This window comes from Chaetodon trifascialis, chromosome 1 (assembly GCF_039877785.1).
Source record: "Chaetodon trifascialis isolate fChaTrf1 chromosome 1, fChaTrf1.hap1, whole genome shotgun sequence".
NCBI lineage: Eukaryota > Metazoa > Chordata > Actinopteri > Chaetodontiformes > Chaetodontidae > Chaetodon > Chaetodon trifascialis.
In genome coordinates, this window is record NC_092056.1 from 29,485,298 (window position 1) to 29,510,511 (window position 25,214).

General features: G+C 42.6%; 1 protein-coding gene across 8 annotated transcripts in view; it reads right to left on the minus strand.

The window, feature by feature from the left end:
* znf536 (zinc finger protein 536) overlaps nucleotides 1-25,214 on the minus strand; it is a 223,851-nt gene that overhangs the window by 118,292 nt on the left and 80,345 nt on the right. The window contains exon 5 of one of the 8 annotated variants that reach the window (XM_070964528.1): nucleotides 19,574-19,703. The exons of the other annotated variants lie outside the window; for them this stretch is intronic. The gene's annotated coding sequence lies outside the window, so the exon portion shown is untranslated. The remainder of the gene's footprint in view (nucleotides 1-19,573; nucleotides 19,704-25,214) is intronic. 8 annotated transcript variants of the gene reach the window in all.

A 25,214-nucleotide genomic window follows, 5' to 3' on the forward strand; every position in this document is an offset into this window, starting at 1 on the left:
ACACAGCTAATTAAGAGAAGAAGGATCTTTTTTTGACTCGACTCTCGACTATTTACTGCGAGCTGTGTGTGCATACATTGGGAGGTAAATTGTGCCTTCAAGCCAACCGAGCCTTTCGTACAGAGTCACAGTTGTGTGTGTGTGTGTGTGTGTGTGTGTGTGTGTGTGTGTGTGTGTGTGTGTGTGTGTGTGTGTGCTACATGTGTCTGTGTTGAGGAAGGATGGGGTGCTACCTCTACATACAACATATCGTTTCACAGCTTCTCTGCTGTTGGGAGTTTGGGACTTTCTCTTTCCTTTTTCAACTAAAACAAAAGTCTGTGGCTAATTAGCAGCACTCATTACAGGAAGCGAGTCAGGTAATTATTTTACATCATGCTGCCGATAATTGAATGATTCTTCAATGTCTGAATGTCTGTTTGAAAGTATCTCTTTTTCTTCGGCTCCCCCCACCCCCTCCACCCCTTTACTCCTTCTTTCTCTTTGTCTTTGAGGGAGATAAGAGAGAGGCTGGATACAGGTACTGCTGCCATATGCTCTTGAATGAAAAAGCTCTTCTGTCGAAGCAAATGGGATTTTTAAATATTGAAACTGCCGCATGTCTTTTTAATATGACCGTGTTAAATCTCTCTTTATTCCATCACTTTGATAAACTCCCCTTTCTATCTCTCTCCTCTCCCACTTTCTGTGTCTCTTCTTTTTTGTTAATCTGAAGAGTTTGAAGGGAACTTTAGCCCTCTGAGAAGTAGTTAAACTTATTATGCAACCATGCTGTGTCTTTTTTTTTTTTTCTTTAAGCAGCACACTTCCTGTTTAAGAAAGCAAACTAATCTTATCAAAGCCATCAGCTCAGCCTTGTGTGGAAATGCTTGCAATTCTCTGCATATGTTACAATATCTCTTAGTGGCTTTTTTAACTGCTATTGTTCTCACGCACTTTTGGCGTGACTGGGGAAGAACAGAAAGAAAAAAATCACCACACTGCCTTCTTTCTCTCCTTTCGCCTCAAAGTCAGATATGTATGCTGAGCTAATGTGGCACTTCATATAAAACAACGGAAAGAGAGCAAGAGAGTGAGGGCGCATTATCTACTTTAAGGCCAGGGTGTATTTATTACAGACTAATTGTAGCAGAGGAAGTGCTTTGGAGGGGTGTGCTCTCAGAAGAGAGGGCGGAGGGCCTCAGGGACATAAGAGAGCATGTTTATCTATCAGTCTTTATCAGAAAAACACTGTGGCCACTGCTCTTAAGATCAGAGATGGGGTTTGGGAGGAGTGGGGGAGGATGAAAAGGTTTACAGGAGGAAATAAAAGAAATGAAAGATGATTAAGGAGAAAAAGAGTCAGAGGAAGAGACATGCCAGTGAGGCAGCTTTGGCATTGATGCCAACGCCTCAGTGAAAAGCAGCCGTGATTAAAGCAGGAAGAAGAAGTTGGGTGAAACCTCAGAGGAGTGTTTTTTTTTTTTTTTTTTTTTTCCTGCAGGCTTCCCTGTGAACCGGACTACAAAACGGACTGTTATACATACGGATACACACACACAAGTATGTTCAAAGTGTTGCCAGTGCAAAAATCATGAGGACACGCCTGGACTCCTGGGTATGCTGTGTGTGCTCACAATGTGCAAAAAGGACAGATAAACACAACTTTATGTGCGTATGAACTTTTTGTCCTGGCAACACTAGAAAGATATGCCCATTAAAGCATGATTCCTAACCAGCAGTGCACTGTACCCCAGAGTACTTCTGGCCAGGCGGTACGTGGGAAACTCTACTGCAGCTAAACTCATTTGAAAAAACACAAATAAACACCTGAGCGAGCAGGTGTATTCTAAACAGCGAAGCTTGACAGTTAAGCTAAAAGTAATGGGAGAAAACAATAACTAAAAGTAATTCATAAGCAGTTAAAATGGTTATCTGAAAGTCATGAGGATAAACGGCTGACTGAGCTAAAAGTAAAAGATAAATGTTGGAATATAGCTAAGAGCCATGAGTGAATTTTGATAGCTGAAATGCCCCTTTGTGCTTTATTTAATAGTTTTTGACAACATCCACTTTAAAATCAATTCATGAATACATTTGGAGCATGACAGGTGGTGTTGATGAAGGTTTCATTTGTCTGTTCATCTGGCTACGCGAGTCCATCAAATGAAAAAGTTTGGGAGTTGGTCACTTCTGCAAAGGCACTGATGAGGATTAAGATATGATGAAGATCAGAGATTTGTATTTACATTAAGTTTTATGCCAAATAAATCAACAGCCAACGAAGGTGCTCACAAGTGCACACAAGAACCATTGTGTGGCATGTGTATCAGTCTCTGAAGGTATGCTCTGGCCGTGTCCCAGGATTCCTTGCGTCTATCTTCACCAGAGCCTCAGCTCAGAGCTGTCTGTCCCGGCTACACTGCATTTCTCTCATTCTTCTCTGCCCTGCCTGACCTTCAGCATCGTCACTGACTTATCTTCCACTACAAAGGCTACAGTACACACACTCATTAAAAAGACACAGTGCATACACACAGACACACACACACACACACACACACATTTTTGTGAGTGTGTGCTCTGGCGGGGGGCTAAGTTCATTAAGGCAGTGGATATTTATAATGAAAAATGACCTCTCTGTAGTACACTGTATGAACTTCTCCCTCGAGATGGACACACACACACACACACACACACACACACACACACACACACAAACCTTCTGTATTCAAACTTACACAAAAGACACTCTTCTGTAACTGTCCCTTTACATTTACATTGTATGCCATGCATACACACAGACATACAGACTCCTGTGTATGTGGATGTTATAATGTAATGATATGCTCTGCTGTGAATTATATATATCAGAATATGTAAAACATTGAAATGTTGAGCAGGGAAGATATTCTTCTCTCCGTATTTCCATTTGATTGGCCGCTAACGTAAAACAATACATTAGTAAAATCCAAAACAGTTCAGCTGTGGCCTTTAGGGTGGAGTGATCTGTATTTATAAGAGGCACAACTGCTGTCATTAGTGTGTAAGTGGTTGCTGAGGGTTGCTTGGACCTTGCAACTTTTATTGTTTATGACAGAAATATCTTGACATTTACAGTAGCATTATGAAAATGTCTGTGACCGGGGGTCTGGCCAAGACAAGCTAGCTCACTGCTAACTGCTTGTGCCTGGGACTTGATGGAGAACTGAAGAGGCTGCATCAGTTTCAGTCAAATTTTCTCTCTCCAAACGCGCGCACGCGCTTGCACACACACACACACACACACACACACACACACACACACACACACACACACACACACACACACACACACACGCACACGCACACAGCATCTCCTCCATGAGTTCCAGAGCAGCCCCAGGGTGTTGGATGTGGACAGTGGTGAGAGGTGGAGCTGGGGTGTGGGTGGTTATAATCTGCATGCCCTCTGCCGTCTCCCATCACCGCAAAACCCCTCTTCCTTTCTGCCTCACCTCCTTGGCAATCCCCACTCTCCCCTCACCCCCACACTCCTCCCATCCCTCTCCATATTTTCTCCCCCTGTATCTGATTAAGTTAACAATGTGGTGTTATTTGCATGCTGATTTCGCAGACCCCGACCCCACCCCCCAACACCGCCACCCGCTCTCTCACTCTCTTTCCCTCTGTCTCTCTCTCCCTCTCTCTCTCTCCTCAATTCTCTGACAAACAAGAGAGGCAGGATCAGAGTAATGTGATAGCACAGCAGCCAGCCAACGCAATCTGCCTCAAAGACCAGGTGTTCGCAATCCACCTCCCTCTTAATTCCTGCCCCCATCATTTCTCTTGTTTTTATTCCTGTAATTCTTCTCTTTTCTTCCCTCCCCTAGTTCTTCGTCTTCTTCTTCTTCGTCTCCTCTCATCTATCCCTGGTGTGTTTATAAGGTTGTATTATAATCAAATCTGGAGCGAGGGAGGCCTGTCTTTTTTTATTAATTATAGGCCACAGATGATGTGAATGTATTCCGAAAGCATCTTCAAAATAGGTCGGCGGTACAGTTTGCTATTCTTATCACATTTAAATGTCAACACGGTGCAAAGCCCTACAAATTAGTTCAGGCAGGCTTCAACCCCCATTTAACATTTAAAGCGCCATTCTGTAGGGCTCAAAGAGCGATTTAAATCAGTTTACACACACACACACACACACACACACACACACACACATATATATACAGAGATAGCGCTTCATCTTTCAAACTTCTCATTTCAACACAGACATTTAACTGCCAACCTTTGCCTGAGAGAATTCAGTGCACCAACGAGAGGAAGGGAGGGAGCAAAAAAGCAGGATGAGAGAACAAAAAAGAGATATAAAGCAACAGAAACAATGCATTAGCTTCATGAATAATAAATCTGCCCGTCTATCCATGCAGAAAAGATCCAGGTTTTCAGCGTCTCTGCATAAATCCACTGTCCGAATGAATAAATCAGAACAGGAGGACATTTTCTTGAGCTCTAGCCTATCACTGGTAAATAACAACAATGATCTGAAACACATCTGTTCATATGCCGTGCCAGCTAACCCCTATAGAGTATCATAAGACAATAGAAGCCTTGCATTGTTGTTCCACATATTGGTGGCTAGGCATACCAAATAGAGTTTACCCATCTTACACACACACACACACACACACACACACACACACACACACACACACACACACACAGATCTATTGACAGAAATGAACACAATTAACAAATAGGAGTCACGTACAATCCAATAAAAAACAGCCAACATTAGTATCCTCAACAAAATTACAACTGTATTATCCCTGTTTCAATAGGAAATGTGAGACGTCTTGCTATGAATTGAAAGCTTGATCTTGAAAGCTTGGTCGGACATGACAACTGGACATAATTGAGGGAATACAATATGAGTGAAGTTTAAGAACCATGGCTTGAATGTTGATTTAAAGAAAAAAAAATCTAAATCAAACTTTTCTAACAGTCACAGCACCTCTCGAGTTTTATCTATAAACCAATAAACAGAAATCCAAAGCCCTTCAGAGCAGATTTGTCGCGGTTTGCTTGACTTCCCAAAATGGATCCAAAGTGCTTTGGTTTGATAGAATCAGCCTGGTCATTATGATTAATAAAAGTCCGGTGGCACCACATGATGACATGCTCAGGCCTCAAAGAACGAGAACATAATATGCAACCACAATGCCAGTAAGAACGCTGATGAATCTGTAAACCCAGGTTCAATGAAAACATTTTTTAAATCATTGTGGAAACTTTTTTTCTTTTCTTAAAGATTTTCATCTCTAAATATCTATTCCTGGCAATTACACAGTGGAGGAAGGTAGGGTGGATGACCTTTTTTTTAAATTTAGGTAACACCTTTAAGTTAGGTAATATGCGTAACAGTAATGTTTTAACCCAAACTCTTAATGACTGTTTCTTAATTTGATGACGAAGGTGCAATACACTGGTACTGGTGCTGGTACTCTCTAATATATGTCATTATGGGAGTGATTGGCAATCGACCTATTCACTCAATTAGGTATGAAGATGTGTTGTCCAATACAATATCCACTCAAAACAACTTAAGCATTGACAATTTTCTAAAGAAACATTGCAGTCTTTTTTGAATATTGAAAAATCAAAAATGACTTGAAGCATGAGACACGACACGTTTATGGAACGCACATTTAATTGAAATCACAATCTTTCTCTAACCTTAACTGAAGAGCTTTTATTGTCTAAATCTAACCACACGTGGGGCGTGGGACATCTCTTCTGGCACACTGAGGAAGATGTGGCTGTAAGCTCTGGAAAATGCTGGTAAGTGACCCTCGACTTAAGCTTTGTCAAACTGCTTCCATGTCATTTACTTGCAGGGTATACTCTCTGCAGAGTGTAAATGTAAATGAAGCAAATGCAAATGCAAAAAACACACCAAAGTAAAAAATAACTGTGGTTTGGAGAAAAACAAACAGACTGTGTGTCATCACCCTCTTAAAACTTTACTTGTGATATGATGCAAAAATAATGCAGTCAAAACCACTGACTTCAGTATACACTTTGACCAAACTGGGTAAGGTGATGCCTTCAAGATATAGATACAAATGCAAGATATGAGTGTGCTCCTGCATACACACACACACACACACACACACACACACACACACACGAGCCCCAAGTCAGAGGGGTTATAACAGGGGAAAGGGTTGATGTCCAGGCTTAGGGAGAAGTTGGCTCTGTCAAGCTGTTTCATGCCATTGAGATGCAGGATCAACTACAAGCCTAGGAGCCAACACACACACACACACACACACACACACACACACACACACACACACACACACACACACACACACACACACACACACGGAGCCCTGGAGCAGTGGGCTTGTTACGAGACTTGCTTTGCATCGTTACACTGCTGACCCCAGTTGTTCCAATGAGTCCATGAATGTCTAGGAAGGACCAACTCAAGCAAACAAGGCAGACAATCACAGATTTGCAGTAGATAAGAAAGAATATAACAAAAGTCCATAAAAAAGACATTTCTGAAAATTTAAGAAGCCTAAACGGTGATCCACAACACTCACACGCTCCTCTATTGAGTTCAGTCCATTTTAGTTATTTGTTAGTCTAACATTACAGTATATACGCATAAGTATATATTAGGTAGCCTAATATGAGAACAAGAGCCAGTGTAGGGGTCACAGAGAGACTTCAGTATCAGCTTACAATTGCCCTATTACATCAGCATAAGTAACTGAATCCAAAGAGCTAACTAGCTTATAAGAGACCCAATCCCTCTGACTGGCTTTCCTCTACCTCTAGGCTTGGCTATGACTCTTTCTCATCCAGCTCAAAGCAGAATGCTCTATGGGTGGGCCTAATGTGGACTCACTGAAATGTCAAAGCATTATATATCCTTTTCCGCACAGAGTGGCCCCTAAGGGTTTAATTGACTATGCTGTAAAGTGAGTTGGAGAGCCGCGAGAGAGCACGATGAAGATGAATATGTTTCATTAGAGGGCAAACAGAGCCTGATGGCTGGAATTGGCATTGAGAGAGCAGGAAGGGTCTAATATGGATAAAACACACATTTATCCTTTCACAATCCACAATGAAATGTACAGGCGTATCTGTCCATACCTTAGCTAATCACCTCCTGTGAACTTACCACGGTAGCAATTCATATTTAACATATGTTCTTTTCACCTCTCTCCTTTTTTCTTCTCTCCTGGTTGGCCTGTGTCTTTCTGTGAAGCAAACAAGGAAGGAACGAGCTTCCAGTAACTGCCTGGCAACTTCAAATACTTGTCAAACAAAGAACAGAGCAGGAGACAGAGGGAAGAAGAGGGGCCCCGCTACTATCCCGCGGCCTTCGTTTACCAATTATACTGAGTACCTGCTGACAGGTGGGTTGTCACAGTGTCTGCTTAGCCACCCAACTCCCCTCATCTTCCCCCTTCAACATCCCATCACTTTCCATCCTACTCTTCCAGTTTACCACGTGCTGTGGAGAGGAAGCTTCTCGCACCTCCAGGCAAACAGAGCAGAAAAAAGAAAAGGGGGATGAAGAGGATATGGAGGTAGAGAGTGGAAAGTTTGTCTTCAAGACTCAGGCTTTGATTTCGGAAACATTTAAGAGCGACAAGACAGATGATGAAAAGGTTATCGGAGTTAAGGTGAGGAGTTGAGGGAGCTATCCACTGCTCTCTTGCAGAACTTGCAAAAGACTCTCCAGGCCCTACTAGGCCTAACCACTTCCAGACTTCATTTTTCCTGCAGCATTACTGTGGAAGCTTACAACGTGCATCATTACCAGTGCACTGTCAGAGCCCTAACACTCTTATTTGAAGCTAAGGCCAATTGAAATTGATTCCCTTTTGTTATTGAAGATTACGGTGTCAATATTGTCATGAAGTCCACAAGGAGCCCATGACACTGAAAGGGCACAATTTTAACTGGCTCCAGTTTTTGACAAAATTCATATATATTCCTTCAAACATTTTTCAATTTCTTCTCTCACTTTTTCACAAAGTCTCTCTCCAATAGCTTCTCTTTCCTGAAACACTGTGAGGAGGTTTGAAGACAGGGGGCCTCCCCCCCCACCACCACCCCCTACCCATTTATCCTCTGTCTTGCTGTCTCAGAAACTCAGCCAGGCAACGAACACGACTGAGACAAAACATAACCATAATGGCTCATTAAAAGGAATGGAGACGACTTAGGCAAACAAAGCAGCCTTCACTGGGCTGTCACCGAAACTCCTGTGATGGTACGTCCAAACTCACACTGGTGACAAGGAGGCGAAAATGTCTTCCTCCCACCGAAACTTGCAATGGTTTGGAGTGTTTTGACTGAGCTTGACATGTCTCTGTATTTGCTCCGTGACAAATCTAATGTGTGCACAGCAGAGTGACAGACCACTGTACTCCAGATGGATGAGAAAAGTTTGTTTGTGTTCGCCATCTTTTTTTTCTACCTCCTTAGAGAGGAGGTGTAATTCAAGAAGTATGACTCAAGTATTGTATGCCTGCAAAAATGCCCCCCAAAACTGCACGGTGAGACTCAGTGTGAGAATAAGGGTAGGTTGAGACAATTATTTATCTTAAAGGCAGCTGGGGTAACTGCTGGGGAGTATGGTAAAAGTCAGAAGATTGGGTTTGGGTTAGTATTGAAGACTCAAAGAAAAGCTTCAGTGCTTCTTGTCATGGTTTCTTGAAGTCTCTGAACTTTGCCCCAGGGATTAACACCATTCCTCCAAAGGATATCCCCCCATTTGGTCTTTGATGATGGTGGTGTAGAGAGCAAAAGTCATTATACAGCACACGCGTTGTTTTGCATTTGTTCTTCTCATCTTTAAAACTGTGTTGGCTATCTGGTTGGCGGTGTGTTTTGGAAAGAGGCAGAAGAGGAACACACCAACAAGCCAATCATCAACAAGTAGTCACAGGCAGTCAGCACTGCCTCTGACTGCGACATTTCAGATTTCAAGAGGCAAGTGCCAGATCCACGCGTACTGTGACAGCACTCTCTCACACACACACTCTCTACTATTCGTTTAAATAATGAAGTCCCATGTGTGTTACATCCAAAAACCTCTTTGAAAATAAGAGGCTGCTGCTCACACAGTGCATTAGAGTTTCTTTACTTGACAGCCAATAAAAGTAGTACAGAGTGCAAACAGAAAGTTTTTGTAGATATTGGAGGCAGCTTGGGATCACAGACCTTGAAACATATTCACACTTTTCATGGCAAAAATATATTAAGAAAGATAGTGTGCTTCTCATACCAATAAATGGGAAATAAATGGCATTACTCAGAAACATGGTGCACTCTATAAACTCTATCTTGATGTCTTACATGTAAGAAAGTAGACTGCACTCTACTGAAGTTTTTCAACTTCTTTTGGAACATGTTCCCCACTTTTTTCTGACTGAAGCTAGTGTGTACAACTAATCCCATAGGCCGCCACTGACCCAGCACCTACTGCAGTGAAAGTACAGTCGTATCTGCTTAGCAATCCTCCAGTAATTAAGGAAGGCCCGCACCATGCCTAAACCTCTCCCTGACACAGTGTTGTGTCTGCCCTGCATGGAGACAAGGAGTCATAAGAGGCTTAAGACTCATGTACCTGCTGCTGTGTGTGTGTGTGTGTGTGTGTGTGTGTGTGTGTGTGTGTGTGTGTGTGTGTGTGTGTGTGTGTTTGCAGAAAAGAGGGACAGAAGATTAAAAAAGTGATCGGAAAAGTAGAATTAACCACCTTTACTGCTTCCTTAATTACTGTGAAGTCCACCTCAGTGTGAGCAGCACTTTAAATACCCTCCAACTCCCAAGAGGCCCTGAAAATTCAACTTGTAAATGAACGAGAACACACACACACACACACACACACACACACACACACACACACACACACACACACACACACACACACAAATTCTTTACACGGAATGACCAAATACTGAACCCGGCGGTTCTCAGAAACTGTGCCAAACCATATGTCCTTCTGCGTATACTGGGATCAGACTAATTCATTTTGATGATAACATAAAAATGATATCTTCAACAAGAAGAACAACAACAAAAAAGAAAAATGAAAAAGAGGAAATTTCAATACAGCGAGAACAGACGGAGCGGGTAAGAAACAGTGAAAAAAGAAAGCAACCACGGGCGGAGGAAAGCCTGTGGGGAATACATGTGATGAATCCAGGTCTTAGGGGGAGTTCCAGGAGAGTAAAATAAGGCTGAACCTCAGTAGGATCAGCATCCACAGCAACATTACAATAAAAGTAGAATTTTTTGTCAGGGACGATATGATCTGTAATTAGGACACACAAGACCAACAGCAAGTTCAAAGATCTCAGTTTGGATGTGGTTTGTATGGATTCAAAGGATGGCAAGAGTTAAAATACAGAACAAAAGAGAAGGAATAGGAAATGAAAACAGAAGGACAACATGTCAGCAGGAGAGAACTGAGAAATTTCAATGTTGAGATGATGGATCTGAAAGAGAGAGAGAGAAAAGGTGAGAAAGTGACCTATGGATGCTTCAGTGGTTTAGAGAAAGTAGACAAGGTGAAGCCTGCTGTTGATTGTTAGAATAGCAGGGGAGACAGAAAAGGAGAGAGGGAGTAAATGAGAAAGGGGGAGAGTAACAAAGCAAAGGCCCAGTTTGGCTAAGAACTATGGCAAGCAAGGGTGCATTGGAAGAGAAGCATGAAAACAAAGTAAACACAACGGCTGAGGGGACAAGCTTAAACAAAGACATGGCATCCATTAAAGAGGTGAGTTAATGTGAGGAGCTGAGAGTTGAGATGAGAGTTTTCGAAAATCACAGTAAAATGTAGTAAATGCAGGAAATGTAGCTGTGTTGACACTTCATGCTTCCCTCTACAGAAAGACACTCCTAACAGCCCGCCGTTCAGATCTGTTCTCTGTTTGTGTTAAGACAGCTCGCTCAGAAAGTCAAGGTGACATGCACCATCACAGCAAAACACATTCATTAATGTGTTTAGTTGTTTAACAAATTAGTAATATTATCATGATGACTAAGCATCAAAAAATAGATCTGTTACCTTTGCTGTCCAAATCAGGACCAAAATATAGATTTTTTGTTCGTCTTTGTTTAGATGATATACTCTATACACTTTGTGTGTAGCTGCACAGCGATATGCAGCAGGCCAAACACACTTCTAATAAAGGCTGAAGACAGAAAATGTGCTGTTGTTTTTAAAATACATTTTTCCTATTTTCCAGGAGCCACTTGGCTTCAGTTTATTTTAATATACTTGCAAAATCAACTCACAGAGACTTGAATCTTCCTCAGTGTCAGTAATGGAACACAATTGTAGTTAGCTTTAATAGTATTAAAAACACAGTGGTCTGTGAATCCTTCCTGGTGGTGTACTGACGTGCTGAAGTGAAGGTCTGACATCAGAACTTCGGGATTCAGCTGGCACATAACATTGCATTCATAAGATACGTTATTTTGAAACTTACTAGGGAATACAAATAATCATCATGTAGGTCATTACAAGACAAGCATTTTGAAACTTGTATTGAATGGCCTAAGAAAATGTTATTGCAAACTGGAGGACTTTCAACAACATTGTGAAGTTGACAAAGTTCTGCATCCATCCTTGCTAGATGGTTTTGGTCAGAAATGTGGTGTTCACCTTGCTGTTATGTGACTTGTAAAAATTTTCTTTCCCACCACTGCACTGCAGCAGGGCAGCTGAGTCTTAGAGCGTTATGTCTATAGTCTTAAAATCTGGAGTCATGATACGAGGCTAACTTTCTATTTCATATAGGCTCAGCCCTTGAAAAGCTGTCACTGTTGGATGAAGCTCAAGTAGTCAACGTACGGGCCAAGCACCTTGGTGGCACGGTGGGACAGGTGGTTCGATTCCCGCTGTGGGTGCCAGGGGCATGTCCTCCACCATGCCTTCAGTGCCTGCTGCTCAAGGGAAAAAAAAAAGGGTGGAGTTTGTTCACCTGGGGGATCCTCCATAAAAAATGAAACCCCCCTCTAAAAACATGGATGAAAATCACCACCTGACCAATGGTGACCACGAATAAAACTGGGTCCCCGGGTGCCGGTCGGATGGCAGCCCACTGCTCCTGGTCTGCCGCAGAGGAACGACTGACCAGGATGAGTTAAGGAAAAATTTCACCAGTGCATGGCGTGTGTGTGCATGAGCATGTAATGTGTGACAAATAAAGGGGATTGTCCCTCTGATTCTTCTTCTTGTTCTTAATGCCCACTGTGATACAGAGGTCCACAAGCAGATAACACACAACCTGTTCAGAACCACTTAAATGTGAAATGTGTTATCCATGTCACGGCACCATCCTTGCCAGGGATAATACCATGTCAGGAAAAAAGGGGTCGAGAGATATTGGACTCCATCCACATTATACTGCCACTGCAGAAGGGTGGGACATTGATTTTGTACCATAATGGTCCCCATGCACCCCACTAATCCAAGATGATAGGATTAGAAGTTCACTGTTCAGCATGTGTGTAAAAGCACCAGATCTGACAATGCATCATCTACCATCTAGAATGTTTAAAAGTGAATGAGTCAGGGAGGACTCATTGCATAGATAGAAATGGATGAAAGGGCATGAAGAAGCCCAAGATGCAGCTGTGCAGATGTCTGCCACTGTCATCCCTCTAAGGATGAGGGTAATGCGCTTGTGGAGGATGCCTGGACACCCTGCAGAGGCTCCACTCCTGTCGGAGTTGTGGAGACGCTTACTCTGCCTCATTTACGTGAGCCGGGAAGAACCCCTCAAGTGAAATAATTCTGAACCGAAAGAAAGTTCATTAGGACTTTGGATGTAAATGAGGATTTGGCTGCACTACATATTCTCTTATAGAGAGGCAGGATGGTGAGACCAAAGTGTTTTAACACTTTCTGTACCATGTACCATGACAGTTTGTGTAGATGACACTGCACTGAACTGCATCAAGGGACAGATGGCCAAACCACCTCTGGATTTTTGCAGGAGCCCTAAGAGGACAACCACGTGGCTTTCTGACATCATACCCAGCAGGTGCATCACTGACAGCGCCCTCATTACTCTGTGGGGCAAAATGTGTGACAGCAGAGTTTAGCACATGCAGCTTGGCTTGGGATAGCTTCACTTGCATGGTGGTGGAGTGTACCACACCCACGTAAATGAATAACTGGGCGGGAAGCATTGAGCTCTTATTCCAATTTATGGTGGAACCCTATGTTTGCATGACTTCCACTGTGTGAAGTGCAGCTTTCTCATTGGAGGGGGCCATAAACATTAGCTTGTCTTACTCGAACAAAACCATGATCCCTTTCTTGCCTATTGGCCCCTGCGCTGTTTCCATACATTTGGAGAAAGAGAGCAGAGCCAGAGAATAGCAGAATGGTAGCCAGTTGTACTAGTATTGTACTCCTTTGAAGGAGAAGCGCAGGAATTTCCTGTGCCTGGGAATGACAGGGATGTGGAAATGCAAATTTCTCAGGTTGATGGAAGTGAACCAATCACTGCTGAACATGCATTCCAGCACATATTGAGAGGTAATGTCATACTGTACCTGCGGAACAGAGACTGATCCAAAATCTGCCTCATTCAGTGTGTTTTCTTTGGTTTGAGAAAATAATGGGAATAAAACTCCTCCTTCGTCTCTCCTGTAGGCACTCAGGGGAATGTTTTCTTCCTCAGAAGCACCACCAACTCTGCCGTCAGGGCTATCATCTCTGCCTGAGATGACATTATCATTTACACCACACCAAGAAATGGGGTGGGGGGACTGGGAAACTAGAGCATGTAGGCTCTTGAAATTAGCCTTGACATCCATGTATTCATGGATAGCAGGCTTTGCCATGCTGAGCAGTGCTTTGTAATTGGCTCCACACATCTGTGGAGCAACTGTTGATAGAATTTGCAGCCAGCTGATAGCCTTCTCCACAACTGTGCAAAATGATTGTTTGTCCATCCACGCCCATGGGAAGGCCATCTCGAAAGACGCCAGTGCTAGCCATGGTGCTGCAAAAGGCTGCAGTGTGACAGTGTCAGTGTTCAGGCCGAACACTGACAAATAAGTTTGACAAATCTGACAAATCCTAAAAAATAAGTTTGAAACAGGTCGTGCAGAATCACTAACTCAACCTGAAAAGTGGGAGGTTGGCAACTATTCTTTATGGTCGGTAATACTCATTTTAAATGAGGATGTATTTCTCATGACAATGTGAGGAAGTGATTGCACTTCATCTGCCGCACTCTGTGTGTGTGTGTGTGTGTGTGTGTGTGTGTGTGTGTGTGTGTGTGTGTGTGTGTGTGTGTGTGTGTGTGTGTGTGTGTGTGTATTTGTATCTGTGTGTGTTGCAGTGAGCCTCTGTTTTGTGACTGGCTGAGAGGAAACAGCTCTTTAAAGAAAAGTTGGAAAAGTCCTGTATAGGCTCACTGTATTTCCTCAGTTGGATTGAGACACGTTCCCCACATCCTGTCATTGCCACTGACGCTTGCTTTGTGTGGTGAGATGCAGAACCTGATGAGCCGTGGCCACCTGAAGAGGACACCGCAGCGGGGGAGGAGGTGGTCCTGCAGCGGGAGCATGTAGAGGCACAGCTGCAGCAAGGACTGCAGGGCCGCTCCTTAAGTGAGGACTGCAGGGCTATGTTGTTCTTAGCTACAGAAATCTCAGCGAAATTGGTGAAAATGGTCAGAGAGATAGGTGATGGCTTGCCTTGTCTTTGTGGACTCTGGTGAATGGCTTGTACCTGGAAACTGGTGCTTTCAGTTTTTTGGGCTTGCAAAATACTGCTTCGGAAAACACTGGTGGATCCTGGTTGTAAATGTCCCTGACTACGAGCCTGCGAACAGGTGCAGATTTTTCTGCTGGCATCACAAAGACCTTAGATCTGCCACCTTCCTAATGATGCCTGGCAAGTCCTAGAAAAGTCCTTTGTTAACAATACATGGCTGGCACTGATGCCCAGGAGAGAGTTGCTGCAACGTAAGTGACGGGGAAAGCTGCAGATCAGAAACCCTGTCCTCATAACCAGACTCCAGGTCTCAGGGACGTGAGAGAAACTCCAAGAGATGAGAGCATGAGATGGAGGGAATTGAGACGTCTGACTTACACCCATTGTCTGGGCCCTTTTCTGGGATCTCTGGGAGGTCACAGCTGATGATTAACTTGTTTGTCTTGTCCTCTGGAGGGATGCCGCCGCATTCTTCTCAGCTTCCTCTGCATTCCACCTGGAGCACCATGAAGGTGTCAGCTCACTGCTGACGCTTCTCCACACTGAACAAACAGGATCCAGTGGAGTTAGAGCTAGCCCAGCATGCTCAGCAAAGAGGCAAGCCTTGCAGCGGGGGCAACGGTCTGACAGGATGTAGCTGGTTTAACAGGTGAGGCCTAAGCCAGGAGCTTCAGAGCGGCTGAATTTCTTCAACTTCACTTCTGTTCTTCATTTATTGACTGCATGACACTGAAGAAAATTTGGGAGCAAAGCTCAGCTCCTGACAGTGTTGTACGCTACTGTATACACGAGGACCTGATAGAGGCAACTGTACAGTGTGCAGCGGCAGGAAGGAAAATCTTCACGACTGCACAAACGGCAGAGGATAAACCCAATAGTGAAAGGTCCTCAAGGGCGAAGCCTATACAGAATAGAACCACTGGTACGGTCCTTTAAGTAAACTTTTGAAGTATTTGTATTTGTACATGTTATGCTTCTTTATACTCCTACTTAAGATTGTACTTTTTCTCCATGGCATTAATCTGACAGCTAGCGTTCCTTTGCATATCCAGATTGTACATACAGAGCATATTCTTAGCTCGTAAAATATGATGTATTGCACTCTTACCAATTAAACCTCCAAGTTAAAATGAGTTCCACTTCAACCAGTTTCAACTTTAAAATGTGTTGTTGTTGTCTTGCACTCTAATGCATCCGTAAAATAATATATAATCAATACTATTATACTTGAATTTTTTAAAAAAATATTATAGTTGTATAATAATTTCACTTTTTACTGTACAAACACTGAATGTTTCTAAAAGACTATTGAGAAAAAAAAACGTAAAAAACACTACATGGATTTGAACTACAGATTCAAATTGCATCTAATTCAGTCTTTTCCAATCTGAAGTCAGTGCCATTATGTCAGAAAACACAACATAATTGTCTTTCAGTTGACAAGAACTAAAAATATACAAACAATAGCTTTGAGATGAGCAGAGGCAAAAAAGGAGAAAAAATGTTTTGTCCTTCAGCCATGTTTTCACTCCACTTTCCCACCCCATGCCAGTGACTGCAGAATAAACGGATATGTGAATTAAACCCCATTGTTTTAAAAAGATCTGCTGCTAAATTTAGGCACTGCTCTTGTTCTCCCTCAATGTGAAAGAATGTGCCAGTTATGTTTGTGTGTTTTATTTTCTTCCTTTCCTTTATCCCTCATTGTAATCTGGGGCTACATACATCTCATGTTGTTTGAACAAGCGTGAGTGGTGTATCTATGCATGTGTCAAGGCAAAAGAAAAAAAAACAACACATACACACACATATAGTTCAGCCATGCGATTTTTGCAATTAGAAAAGACACAAAAATAATTATTCTGCAGCGCAGTCAGTCGACATATCCTGAGTCGATGATGCACGGATCACGTGTTTAATAAAAAAGGTTAATCAGTTGTTAATCAGAGGATTAATAACTTGTTATTTTCTTTACAAAACCATTAATATTATGCCATAAATATTTAATGTTGATAGGTCTTTTTTTCTTTTTTGGTGGGAGAGACGGTGTGGGCATGGGGGTGGGGGTGATATGTGCTTGGTGATGCAGGGCAGAGTGAGCAATATCCAGGCATTAATGTGCATTAATCATGCTTTGGTGAAGACAAATAAATTCATTCATGTTTATTAATACAACCTTGGAGAAAACAATACTCTTTACATTATTCACTGAGTTATTAATAAAGGATTTATGAACATGAGGACCACAGGACAGAGACTGGGGATCAGGATGAAAGAAAGGCAGACAAAAAAAGGGAAGAAAGTAAGGAAAAGACAGAAGAGGGAGGTCAAAGGCAGGAGCACAAGTTCATTAATGTTTAGAAAGGAAGGGGCACAAATGTTCAAGGAGGGGATGATATGTGTGTGTGAGTGAGGAAAACGGAGTGAGAGTAGTTCACCACTGGAAAGCTGGGGGTTAAACATTTTCTGCCCTCACTCTTTCTCCTTAACAAATTACCCTGCCCGTTTGCTAATCAAAGCAAAACAAATATTGCTTTTCATTCGCTCGATTTGTTTGAATGAACATACAGACATTCCCAAAATACTCATTCCCTGCTCAAATGTAATTAAATTGTGCCTTTAGTGAAAACATGCAGTGGTACTCCAATTAGTTGTGTTTTTGTCGTTGGGTAAAGACGGAGAATGGCAGTGGGTGCGCCCCGGGCACCTCAGGGTCCCGAAATAGTATGTCTTGGTGGGTGGGATGAAGGGGGGGGTGAGAGGTTGTTAGACAATATTTGGGTGCACAAGGCTGACTGCAATGACAGAACAAAAGTCTGAAGAGTTGGTGGATGATTTAAAGATTTGATCTTTTCTTTGTTGCGGTATTACTGTCTTAAGTAGTGCTATGTGAGGTGTTGGAGATGACAAAGTGACTGTCCTGGCAGCATACGCGGCTTGTTCAAGAGCTTAAATATGACCAATTTTACATTTTTTCATTCCAACAGTGAATGTTTTTTGGGGCATCTTATGTCCCCACAAGAAAGCAAACAGAAGAGACCTGACAGAGTGTGAGAAGAGAGAGATCTCTATGTGCTAAAGTAGTAGCACATCAACCACCATCTTTCCACCACCAATCTTTAACTAAAGCTCTGGAGGACCAGGAATTTGTTCCATGGGATTTGCTGCAGTTTTGCAGGCAGCCACTGGCAACTTACATTGTCTTGCTCAGTCCTACCTGCTGACAAGAATGCTGATATTCAACGTTTAATGTTTTAAATCCAAATTTCTCTTTACTCACCAAGCATTGACAAGGTATACAACTGATCAATGCTTCTAAATGCAATGCTGCTAGTTACATAAAAACACAAAGATAACCTCCTGAGCTGTTGATTGGCTACTGAGCACCACTCATGAATCCCATTGTTTTATTTCAGCACTAACTGTCAAATAAAGGCAAAATGCCAAAAACTGGTCTTTTAGAACAAAAAACAATGTCGTAAGAATAGTAACAAACACCAATGCATATTTTCTGAAAAACATTTTGGTGCTCTATTTCTACTAGCTTTCAGTGATGCCACCAGAAAATCATGTCGACGTCAGTCCAAATGATGGAGAAAAAAGGGGGAAGGTGTTTTAGAGGATCGTGTCAATGATGTGTTAATCCACAATAGTAGTGAAGATGGGTTTTGTGTATTGCCATCCATCCGTGAATCCATCTTCTTATTATTGTCGTCCTCTCCTTCTCCATCTTAAATGCCTTCTTTTTCTTCTCTGTCTTAAGCTCCAAATTGTATTTTTATTGAAGGCCTATATGGATCGCTCAGCAAAATGTCATCCGTCAAGCTGTCGATGAATCTATCCTTTCATTTAATGATCAGCCTACCTGATGTGCATTTTACATGGCTCCATATATCTTTAATGGGAATCAATGGAAAGCAAATAATGCTGGAAGCCAGTAAGCTGCATGTCTGACGGACGGATGTGGACGCAGGTTATTTGTCAATACATACAGCTCTGTTCTTAGCTGCGGCTTTGTACTGTATATGTCTGGGTGAATGAGGCTGCAAAGGTGGCTCACTGCAGGTTAGAGATTGGTTTACATATGAATCTGTACAATCCCGCTGCTACGTTCTCCTACTTGCTTTGTCTTCATAAACTAAGAAAGAGACTGAGTGAAAGAGACAGAAAGACAGGAGAAGGTGGAAATGATGAAGGCAGAAAGAGAGAAAGACAATTAATGAAAGAGGAGGAGGAGGAAGAGATGGAGGGCAGGGGGGCTTAAAAAAAAGGATGAAGTGAAAAGGGCCAAGAAGGGAGAGGGAAGGGAGGGACGGCCATCCGGCATGGTTTCAGTTAAATACTGATTTCATCATACGATTGGGGTGGGGGTGGGTGGGAGCGGGCTGATGGTGACTGTGGTTGTGGCAGCTCTAAAACACATAACTTTTTACGAAGTGAAAATCAAATATTAAAAATGACAGGCCTTATAAGTGTGCTGAGTGAGCTCGGGTCACGGAGGGAGGGAGGCGCGGGCGGCTTGTCAGCTACTATCTGTCAGGGCGAATTAGAAACAATCAGGGCCGAGTGAAAGGGAAGGTGATTGTTATTAAGCGGCGGGGCCCTGCGAGCGGGCGCCCCAGATGTGGCCGTGCATATAAAAGAACAGGAAGCCGGCAGTTTAATTCAGGAAGCTTGCCGAGGCGAGTGAGCAATGCCACAAAGGAGGAGAGGGAGGCGGTGGGTGCTGAGAGGGGGGACAAAGGATATGAGGGGGTTGGGGCTTCTTGTCACTAATATGCTGGAAGTTACTTTGATAACACATTAGGTCTTTTGTGGAATTGTGGAATGACGCACCTTCCTTTTTATTTTTTGGGGGCTTTTTTCCTCTGCTCATCCATCTCTGTCCATCCCGCACAGGGAAGTGGCAGGTCAGCCCATGGAGAGGGCAATAGGAAGAATCATGGCTACAATCTAGATAAGTTGACTTTAACACACACACACACACACACACACACACTCGCACGCATATATGAAAGCAAGGTGGGGGAGAGACAGCCAAGCCCATATATCAATTATGACCTGATATCCTGGGAGGATGGTGGGACAGAGAGAGAACCCCTGAGCAGATATGTGTGTGTGTGTGAGTGTGTGTGAGTGTGTGTGAGCTCCAGTCTGAACACCCAATCCCCCAGAACACTGTTCATTTTTTTTTTTTTTTTTTTCTCTTTTTATAATCACCTGACAGTCCCTCTATGTCTCTCCCTGAGCTGCTGTCAATGTTTGGTCTACGTGCACAGACTTTTTCTCCCGTGCTTATGGACAAGCACATTGATGGACATGGACATGACTCGGTTTTGACTCCTTTGGGAGTCCTGTTATCTGTCAAGTTGCCCCCCTACCCCTCTAAAACTCCTCTGAGACACACATCAACGCCCACAGATCCCTATCAGGGAGAAGGGAAACGAGTGGGTGCAGTGGGGATGTGAAGGGGGGGTGCTGCGGAGGAGGGGGGTGTTGGTTGATGTGTACAATATGTTAGTCAAGGGAGGGCAAAGTAGGGAGTGACAGTAATCTGCCAAGAGGCTGTAGACTCAAAGACACATCGGCCACACTACCACACAAACTGTGACCCACTCACAGGAAAAGAAGAAAAACTCGATGTCTCAATTTCACTTTTAATTTGTTTAATGAATATCAAACAAAGTCTGATCACATAATGAGGAGGAATAAAAACACAAGTGCTAGATTTACTACAAGCTTTATTTGACCGTACTGCAAGCCAATCACCCCCTTCCTCTGAGACAGAAAGTCAAGTGGATTCATTGCCTCTAAAATAGTTTCACTTAACACCAGTTCTGTGAAATCAATGGGAAGTACAGCAGGAAGAAAGGGCAGAAATGAAGGAGGTTGTTAAGATAGTTTCTTTCATATAGTGCTTCTGTCTCAGAGCGTGAAGGGCTTTGATTTCTATTTACTTTGTAGTGAGAGATATCGCAAGAAATTATCCCTCCCCTTAAGAATCACTGATCATCCAATAGGTTGGAATAAAGCAGACTTGTCACATGCTCTCTCTCTCTCTCTCTCTCTCTCTCTCTCTCTCTCTCTCTCTCTCTCTCTCGTCGTCTTTATTGTGGTGATCAGTCGAACACTCGCCTAACACAAGCCATCTCTGGTTTCCACCTCCCAGGTTTTTCTCTCTATTGCCGCTGCTGATGTAGTGGAGGTTATATGGTGTTAAACACAGAGCTGCTAAACGTTCCCTAAGGTAATAACAGTCAGTGTATATACAGCGCTGCGCTGTACGGTGACGGGAAGTTGCTGCCAAGTGTGGAGGCAACCGAGATCCAGAGAAAGAGGCAAGAGGGAGAGTGAAAGTAGAAAAAAGGAAAGGAAATGAAATAATTAGCGGAAGAAGAAGTGAAAAAGAGAGAAATGAAGGGTACAACTAGGACAGAGGTGGAAGGTGAGTAATTCCCTAATCAGAGGTACGAATAAAGTCGAAGAGAAGTGATACTGATGTTGCACTGCTGTGACACTGTTACGTTTCAGCTGGTGACTTGTGTGCTTGCACTGGGGTTGTGATTATACCCTTGGACAGAAGCAGGCCTTAAATTTTATTGCATTTGTAGTTGTCCATTTTCACCAAAAACTGCTCAGTGAGGGTTAAGGAAGGACTGCGGTCAAGCTTAAATAAACCCACGTAGAACTGTTGTGATGGAAGCCACTTCCTGTATGCCCAGCCATCCACGCTCACCTCCTTGCTTTTTTGTGGCGCAGTAACAAAGTCAAACAATTTTCATTTTTCCTTCAAGTTTTTCCTATTATTTGCATCACCGCAAGAGGTCACGTTTCAAGAAAACATCAACATAGGTTGTTTTAAAGTTTGAATAAACAGCAAATTATTTCATTTAGTGGGAGAGGACCGTCTCAGACTGTAGTTTGATTGAAAGTCTATTTCATAATCAGGTGCCAAGAATACTTAAAGTTCCTCTCCTTTCATTGATTAAACCTCTAAAAACTCATCTCTCTTGATCAAAATTACATATTTAGAGGGTTTTTTGCATAAAGAATCCCATCATGCCATGAAGTGGCTTGGATATAACTCTACCTTGCCTTCATTTAGTGTGTATGGATTTATGAATATGCAAATGATCCCCGCCTCTATCTCCACCCGCCACTCACCTGCCGCTCGATGATTTTGTGCATGCTTGTTTTGTTTCTGTTCATCAAACACACAAACCTCTGCGTGTTTGCTAGATACTGCATGCTACACGACAGCAAATGGTAATATGGGAGTAATTTATTACCCTTTGGTAATATAGGAGTAATTCTGCCGTACATGCTCAAACCAGAACCTGATTCTGAAGAAGAATATAGTGAATTGCACAGGGTCGTCTACAGGTCCATGTATCTGGTAACGTATTTTATGCATTGCTCTCTACAACATTAGACACATAGAGATAATAGATAACTTGTGGCTTCAGTTTGACTGTTATCATGGTATAGAAAGATCCACCCCACAGGTTGACAGGATTGGTTTGTCAGGTATGTGATATATCAAACCCTGGCTGTCTGAGCCACTGTTTGTCTCTGCTGTGACATGGTAACAACGTTCAAAACCTGAGTTTCTTTCCTTTTCTTGTTTCTTTCTTGTTTCAGCTCTCTATCCCTGTTAGTCAGTCAGATTATTCTCTTTTACATCGAGATCAGAAAACCTAACATTTAATATAAACCAATATTACAGGAGTGTACTGACTCTTCTATATCCTCGTCTGTACTGTGCTCTTCTTGTTTGAATGAGAAGTGAACTGTGGTAGTTTCTCAAGAAAATGCTTTACAAACTATCCATTACATGCTGCTGTAAACGGACCCGAACTGTGATTTGTAGAAAATAATTTTCTGACGTGTCATGAACCGATACAGTTGGTACTTTACAGTGTGTCGGCTCTGTCTAAACAACCTATATTTTTCTCCTGATGAACAAGTGTAAAAGTGTAGCAGTATGTGCTCTTTCTAAGGCATATGAAGATAGGAAATCAATGGCATATCAAGGAAGAATAATGTCAAAAATGAAAAAAATAGAAGAAATGGATGTTGTGGGAGGTGGAAATTGTTCGCCTCCCCAATCCAATTGAACCCCCCTTTTTCACCACGAAGCCAAATCCAGGCCATGTCTAAGATTTCACAACGATTAGCGAGGGAGGGATGAGGAGGGATATAGAGATGTACTAGAGCAGCATTAGCCATTAATCACCAAGGAGGGAGGGAGAGGCTGAGACAGAGAGACAGAGAGAGGGAGTGATCAAGAGAGAGGACTGTCCTGGCAGGGCTCAGCATGGGACTTGTACTTTTGCTGTCTGGACCTCCAGGGGTCTTGTGTTTGACTGTGGAACAGTGTGACTCAGTCGCAGTGGAGAAGTTTCCTAATCCTGGGCCACTGGACAGAGAATATACTGTATACAACACATAAATGCACTGTGAGACATTTCTGTGTGTATGGTGTGTTTTGGAGCAGAACTGCTTTTAATCATGTTTATAATTGAACAGAATGTAACGTTTACATTGCTGTGTATTTTGTCTGTAATGACAGCTGGCATTTAAGTTTCTAATCTGGATAGTTGACAATACTGGATATTGCTACTCTACATCTACAGTATTTCTTTTTTTTTTTGTTCCTCATCAACATGCGACTCAACTGTTCTGTACATCTTGGGTTTTTCTGAAGCTTTATTCATTTTCCAAAACAGCCAAACTGATCCAAATCTCCAACTCCAAACTTGGCTTATGTGTTAGGCTCTCAGCTCTTTGAAACATTTATTGTCACCTGTCAAAATGACTGCTGCCATTGTAATAACAGTTTTGTTAGCTTGCAGGACATTCAGGGACAACCCAAACACACATAAAATGTTCTTGTGGCGCCCTCCTCTTGGAATTGAAATGTGTCATCTGTGAAGAGTGTAACACATCAACTTCCGACTTGATAAATCACCTTAAACCATCTTGCCAACCTCTGATCATTTTTTCTGTGATATCAACAAGTTACACAATGTGTCTAACTGACAAAATAGGTTCTTTGCCATTACCTACAACAATCCATAGATTTTTGGCTCTGGCTTCCAGAAATGGGACCAAATAGGCACAAATACTATTTGGTAAAGGATGGGAAAAGAATGTGGTCACAGTTACATGAGCAGTCTTAAAGGGGGGAGATCATGACCACTGTCACTGTTCAAAGATGGCTGGGGTTTCAGGTCTCCCCATGGGCAATCACCTCCTTTCCATCCATCCATTTTCTATGCCGCTTATCCCTTTCGGGGTCGCGGGGGGGCCGGAGCCTATCTCGGCTGTCACCGGGCGAGAGGCGGGGTACACCCTGGACCGGTCACCAGCCGATCGCAGGGCTCACCTCTTTTCATGTGACTAAATTGCATACTTACTGTAGGTCACATGACCACAATTAAACCATCTCTGTGACAACCACCCATGAGGAAGGCCATGAAATGTGGCTGAAAGCTTTGGAAACACAACATCAGTGGACTTTGTGATGATAAAGGTAAGGAACAAACCTTTAAAGACCCACTGCAATGAAAATGAGGTTTTAATTTTGCTAACGTCTTTTTTATATGCTACAAGAGCGAAATAAGCAGTCAATGCCATTTGTTTTCTGTCGTGGGCCAATGACAGTCTGACAGCAAAACTAAGGAACCAATCCCATCAACTTAGAGGGAGGGTTTTCCCATTTCATGATAACGAATTCAGCCAATAGGACGGGCGTAAGGTAGCTTTTACCTTCATGTTTCTAATGCTGTAGAGAGCGATCCATGAAATGCATTGCCATCCTGGCAGAGGTTTGTGTGTTTGGTGAGATAGAGGTGGATCCTAAATGTAGACAAAGGTGTAGAGTTGCATCTAAGCCATTTTAAGGCATGAAGGGATTTTTTTGCATGGAAAAACTTCTAAATATACAATTTCAATGAGCAGAGATGAGTTTTGGGGGGGTTTAATCAATGCCAGGAGATTAACCTTAAGCTAAACTAAATATAGCTTGTTCTTAGTGTTTGAACAGACCAATATTGCCATATTTCTGACGAGGTTAGTCTCCACAGCCAAATTGTTCTTTTAAAACTAAATAAATACTAAAATATCAGGAAAGAAAAAACAAGTTTGATGAAAACTCAAGTGGAAAACATTATATAATCAGCTTTGAATGTTATTGTAATGGCTATTAGAAGTGATTTCAGTAATACTTTCATAAAACAGTGCAGTGAAAGAGGACTACACAGGTTTCCAACACTAGAACAGGCATTTCTTCAGCGTCTGAAGGCTGGCCTAGCTGTTGGACTGCTGGCACATACTCTAATCTGTGAGCTAGACCTTCATAAAAGTGAAGAAGTTTTGCTGGGCAACAGTTTACACTCGTGTGTGGTGTGATCATCACTACCAGCCTTGTCATATTCTACTGTGAAGCAGACATAAAAGGTGTAGTCAAACCCCC